This window comes from Ips typographus, linkage group LG11, assembly GCF_016097725.1.
Source record: "Ips typographus isolate SLU linkage group LG11, UJ_Ityp_2.0, whole genome shotgun sequence".
NCBI lineage: Eukaryota > Metazoa > Arthropoda > Insecta > Coleoptera > Curculionidae > Ips > Ips typographus.
Genome location: NC_138432.1, coordinates 2528722 through 2535230, shown reverse-complemented (window position 1 = coordinate 2535230; position 6509 = coordinate 2528722). Strand labels below are relative to the sequence as shown.

At 53.2% G+C, this 6509-nt stretch overlaps 1 pseudogene; it reads right to left on the bottom strand.

Annotated features, from left to right (window-relative positions):
• Positions 1-3590: 3590 nt before the first annotated feature.
• Positions 3591-5808, bottom strand: LOC145736131 (large subunit ribosomal RNA; annotated as a pseudogene).
• Positions 5809-6509: the final 701 nt, after the last annotated feature.

Here is a 6509-nt window from a genome sequence, read left to right as displayed (position 1 = left end):
GCCAAGAGCTGTTGAGGTATTACTCTCCGCAGCTCCGGCACACCTAATCCGCCATCCCTCACCGACGCGTGGATCATATGATCCGGCGTATGGGTGGAGAGATGGAGAATTCTTTTGATAGTCCTCTTTATGAGGCGATCAGCGTCCTTGAGGGCGCTGCCCGTAACTTCGTTGTTCTGAAGTCCGAACAACAGCCTCGGGATCAGGTAAGTCTTTACGACAATCAGCTTCTGATCCGGTTTCAGAGGAGCCCTGATGACCCTCTCCAACCATTCCCGGAGATGAGGCACCGAAGGCTTTAAAAGCCCGGTCGGCCCAAAGTACTGCCCTAAGTACTTGAAAGTATCAAGAGTGCTGACCTGGGGGATCCTTGCCCCGTCTATATTGAAGATGCTCCGTAGGACTAATTGGGGCCAGTTCCCCTCGCGTGGTGCATGTGTCGCCATAGCGACGCACTTTGCGGGGTTCACCGACATCCCGCATAGCCCAAAGAACATCTCCGTTTCGCCCAGCATAGATCTTATGTGCCGGGCCTTGTCTGCCAACAAGACAAGATCATCGGCGAAGGCCATGCACGAAGCCCTGCCGCGCGGTAGCGTGCCCCCGTGCCAACCGGAGTCCAGCTTCCCCAGTAACTCGTCCACAACCAAGTTAAAAATAAAGGGAGACAAAGGGTCTCCCTGTTTAACTCCTCGCAGTAGGTTGATTGGGCGTGTGAACTGGCGGCCGACCTTAATGGTCGTTGTTGCGCCCTCCAGTCCATCTAAGATGTAGTTGCCCATGTGCGGATTGACACCAGCACGGGCTAACGCGCGCCGGATCGAATGGTGGCTAACGGTATCGAAGGCCTTGCGGATATCTAATGACACCACATTAAATGGTAGAAATTCGGCCTTACGATATCGGATGTATGTGTCCAAGAGGACAACGTTAGCCAGTGTCCCGTCGACCCGGGCAAAGCCACGCTGGTGTTCATGGTGCGCGTGTTGTGATTTCAACGCTGCGAGGAGCACGCGATGCAACAGACGTTGCACCGCAGACCCGATGGTAATGGGTCTCCAATTAGCGGGGTCCTTACGGTCCCCACTCTTGTGGACAAGTGTCGTCCGGAGCTGCCTCCACTCCGGAAGGATGACACGCCTGCCCAATAGGGCGTTAAAAAGTATGGCAAGCTCGATGTTGTTGAGCGCCTTAACATCAGCTACCCGGATCCCATCGAGACCCGGGGCTGAGTTCTGCCAACCGCGCTTAGCGGCCTTGACCTGTTCGACCGTTATTGGTCTTATGGGTGCTTCTTGTGCACCTTCAACGCCGACTTCCCTGCTGTCAGCCACCGACGGGGTTTCAAAAATCCCCCCGAACAGACTCTCAACTCCCTCGACCGAGGGTGTCTCCGGGTCGCTATCAAGCGACACTCCCTGAAGGAGCCCCGCCGGGTCACGTCGAAATAGATCCTGAGCCTTTTTGTAATTAGACGCGCGATCATCACGTCCGCCCCTACGCTGACCGTATGAGCGTTGCGGTTTGGCCCTCCTCGGCCCATGGTCTTTGGGCTTGATAAGCGGGCGGAGCCAGCTGCTGATGGCAGCTTGGAGTTCGGCTACCGTCCCGCTGATCGCCAAAGTAGCGATCTGCCTGAGGGGCATGGAAACGCCGCCGACCACTTCCACGAGTTCCCGAAGACACTGCTCGAACCCGTCGGGTAACAAAGCAGCAGTCTCCGTTCGCTCGCTTCCATGGCCGACGGCGGAGGCGGTTAATATTGAGGAGGGCTCGCTCACAGGCGTCAGGGATTCCACTCCAACTATCTCCAACGAGGGCGAGCGTCGCGCGGTACGACGCTTTGTTGGACCATGATGAGAGTCATCTTGATCCAGACCCCTCTTCCTCGAAGCTTCAGCCGACGTCTGGGCGCCAGAGGTGTTTGTATTAATAATAGCATCCCTTTCCTGAGGGACACCTCCGTCAACTCTAGGTCTCTTACCGTCCACCGAAGCAGACGGAAGAGACGGCGACTCATCTCGAGGCCTTTTGTTGGCGCGAACGGGCGGTACAATAGGAGGAGAACTCGGGGAGTCCTCTCCAGAGAGACGATGTTGTTGCGAGAGCGAAGCACGGGTTACATCGTCGGCAGGAGTTAATGTGTCTGCGGGAGTGTCCGAGACAGTAGCGTCGGAAACGGTTCCTCTTTCGAGCGTCCGTTCCTCCTCCAGGTAAACCTGGTACTGTCTCTTCTTACGCCCGTAGCGGACTTGGTCAACGGACCAGCCCGTAAGCTCAGCAAGAGCTTTGTTGATTCTCGTAGGGGGATAGTCCCCACGAGCCTCGGCGCGAGCCATCACCTGAAGGGTTTCCGACTCGTCGTCCGCACCGAGGTTTTTGCGATGGTCTTGGTACTCCTTCGGATGTACCCTCTTCTCGTGTGCCCTCGTGGCTTTAAATGCCCCAAAGCGTGCGTCACACCAAGCGCACTTCGTCCTGTCTCCACATTCGCGGACCTTCTTATGCCGCAATAGTTTTGCAGCATCGGGGAATGTCTTATGACAATCCTCGCACACATGTAGATGGTTGGGAGGTCCGGTTAAAACACGGCCCCCTGTGCCCGCGTTACCGCGTTGTGAAATGGCACCATCCATGTCAGATTCGCCTCCTCTGCTGGCTGGAGGCGGTGTCTCTGATCGGCTACTACCCGCCAAAAACCGAGTCATAAAAAAGGCCGACGACCCGGACTGATCCGAGCCGTCGGCCGATAATACACCTCGATTCCCTTTGGGGCAGCTCCTCAGAGACAGAGCGCGGCGTGCCATAGCCGGCTTGGGACCTAAGGCGGTGTTAGGTGGTCCCCTGATAATGCCTACCCCTGTCTCAGTAACTACCCGAGAGGATTTGAGGACAGGGGATTTTTCGGACCCGGTGTTCTGGGCCGTCGTGCGTTCGACCACTTCCTCTCGGGGCGTCACAGCGTTTAGCCGCTGGTTCCGATGGTCGTCACCAACGTTGCCCGACTCTCGCCTGGAATACATCCGGAGGCAGCTGGACTATAAGAACAAAGCTCAAGTAGAAGTACCTCGTGTGCACAGTGTTCGCTAGAAAAACTCTAGCGGCCTCGCTTTCGCTCGGTTTACACTTGGATAATCACGGGAGACTCAACTCTCATTACTTGCCCTTAAGAGAGTCATAGTTACTCCCGTTTACCCGTGCTTGATTGAATTTCTTCACTTTGACATTCAGAGCACTGGGCAGAAATCACATTGCGTCAACATCACGTTAAGACCATCGCAATGCTTTGTTTTAATTAGACAGTCGGATTTCCCCGGTCCGTGCCAGTTCTGAGCTGATCGTTAAATAGCGGCCGAAGAGGACACCGACGAACCGAAATTCATCGGGCCTCGCAGCAAAGCGGTTCCGCAGGAGGCCAAGGCGCGGGACCGAGCTGGGATCAGGCCGAAACCGTCACCTCGCCCAGGCCCGGCTCGTCAACCAGTTCCTGCTTCCTCGCCAAGCCCGACACGCCCCGATCCTCAGAGCCAATCCTTATCCCGAAGTTACGGATCCAATTTGCCGACTTCCCTTACCTACATTATTCTATCGACTAGAGGCTCTTCACCTTGGAGACCTGCTGCGGATATGGGTACGAACTGGCGCGACGCCTCCACGTGGCCCTCTCCCGGATTTTCAAGGTCCGAGGGGAAGATCCGGACACCGCGGCAACTGCGGTGCTCTTCGCGTTCCAAACCATATCTCCCTGCTAGAGGATTCCATGGAACTCGAACGCTCATGCAGAAAAGAAAACTCTTCCCGGATCTCCCGACGGCGTCTCCGGGTCCTTTTGGGTTACCCCGACGAACTCTCTTGCGAGGGCCCGACTTTTTGACGGTTCCGCTGCCAGGTTCCGGAATAGGAACCGGATTCCCTTTCGCCCGATGGGTGTGAGCACGTATATGCGATAAGCACACAGACTCTTCGTAAAACGACTACACCGCATCAACATCGGCTTTCGCCTAGGGCTTAGGATCGACTGACTCGTGTGCAACGGCTGTTCACACGAAACCCTTCTCCACGTCAGTCCTCCAGGGCCTCGCTGGAGTATTTGCTACTACCACCAAGATCTGCACCGACGGCGGCTCCAGACGGCCTCACGGCCAGCCCTTCTGCGCACACCGCCGCGACCCTCCTACTCGTCAGGGCTTCATGATCGTCAATGACGATCGCACATGCCGCTGACGGTCGAGTATAAGCACGACGCTTCAGCGCCATCCATTTTCAGGGCTAGTAACTTCGGCAGGTGAGTTGTTACACACTCCTTGGCGGATTCCGACTTCCATGGCCACCGTCCTGCTGTCTTAAGTTACCAACGCCTTTCATGGTATCCCATAAGCGTCGATTTAGGCGCTTTAACTCGACGTTTGGTTCATCCCACAGCGCCAGTTCTGCTTACCAAAAATGGCCCACTTGGCACTCTGATCCGTGTCTCGCGGCTTCATCAATTCGAGCAAGCCGGAGATCTCACCCATTTAAAGTTTGAGAATAGGTTGAGGTCGTTTCGACCCCAATGCCTCTAATCATTCGCTTTACCGGATGAGACTCGTGCGCGACGAGCGCCAGCTATCCTGAGGGAAACTTCGGAGGGAACCAGCTACTAGATGGTTCGATTAGTCTTTCGCCCCTATACCCAGTTCCGACGATCGATTTGCACGTCAGAATCGCTACGGACCTCCATCAGGGTTTCCCCTGACTTCGTCCTGACCAGGCATAGTTCACCATCTTTCGGGTCCCAGCGTGTACGCTCTTGGTGCGCCTCTTCTCGCGATGAGAACGAGACGCCCCGGGAATGCTGAACGGTCGCTTTTAACGGCGAACCGCCCGTCTTCCCTCGGTCTTCGCAAGGAAGACCTTCACTTTCATTGCGCCTTTAGGTTTAGTGATTCCCAATGACTCGCGCACATGCTAGACTCCTTGGTCCGTGTTTCAAGACGGGTCCTGAAAGTACCCAAAGCTATAGCGTCGCAGATCGGTCGTGAGGTCTGTTCGAGAACATCAACGGCCAACAGTCACCAGAGGTCGGAATCGGCACTAGGTCCGATCGCCGACGCGTCTGGCGCGCTTGCCGAGAGTCGAACGCTCGCTAGAGCGGCCTCAAACCTTTCGTATACCGTCGAGCGAGTCAGCCGGAGCGTGCGAGTTCGTTAGTCGCGCCGAAACGCGACCGACGGGCTCCATCGCACGTCGTAGACTGACGCCCAACGGATCGCGACGTTCTACCAGAAGAAAAGTGCACGCGTTCGTCGCCGGTTCGACGAACGGAGGGTGCGCAAAACGCGAACGTTTCGCGTCACTCGACCGTCCGACGCCTGCGTCGAAACGCGAATGAATTTCTTCCTTCGACCTTTCGGGTTTCTCAGGTTTACCCCTAAACGGTTTCACGTACTCTTGAACTCTCTCTTCAAAGTGCTTTTCAACTTGACCTCACGGTACTTGTTCGCTATCGGTCTCGTGGTCATATTTAGCCTTAGATGGAGTTTACCACCACGCACTTAGGGCTGCACTCTCAAGCAACCCGACTCTAAGGAGAGATCCTCTCGCTATCGGCAACGGTCGCTACGGGACTGGCACCCTCTGGGCTCTCTATGGCAGCGCCACGTTTCTTGTTGTACAACCTTAAAATTCCATAAACACATTCATAACTAATGACCTTGAAAGATGATGATTGATTCATCAACTTTTTCAAAATCAATAAAAACTAAATCTGAATCTGTCAAATACTAAAAGAAATTTATTGGCTAGATCGCAAACTTTTAATATTTTGAATAGTTGATGAAATAAAAACAACCGATTTCATAACCAAAAAAAGATAAATTTCTTCTTCTTCTTAAGGTGCCGTATCCATTAATGAATGTTGGCGACTATTCTGGCATACTCGCTACGATCTTGTGCGATTCTAAAAAGTGCGTGGGCATCGAGGTTTGTCCAGTCTCTTATGTTCTTCAGCCACGAAAATTTCTTTCTCCCGATGCCTCTCCTTCCTTCGATTTTTCCCTCCATAATCAACTGTAGGAACTGGTATCTTCAACATCCTTCTAAGCACCCACATTTCAAACGCCTCTAGTCGGTTCATGACATTGGCCTTTATTGTCCATGTCTCTACTCCGTACAACAGTACAGAGTAAAAAGTAAAGTAGCATTTTACAAAACGGTACCGTAATGCCAAATTAAGGCTGTTGTTGCTGAAAAGTGCTCTCATATTCATAAATGTTACCCTGGCTTGTTCAATTCTGCTTCGTATCTCTACATCTGGGTCCAAGTCTTCAGTTAACCAGCTTCCCAGATATCTTCCGATTTTCTTACCGTTCACTGTGATGTTCAGGTTCACATTTGATGTTCTGACGCACATTTGAAGATAAATTTATGAATTAAAAATAAGAAATTGCATTGCAACACCTTTCTCGTAAATGTAGTAAATTAAGGAATAATTTTATGATAAACTTTTTATAATTATTACTTGAGTTTAT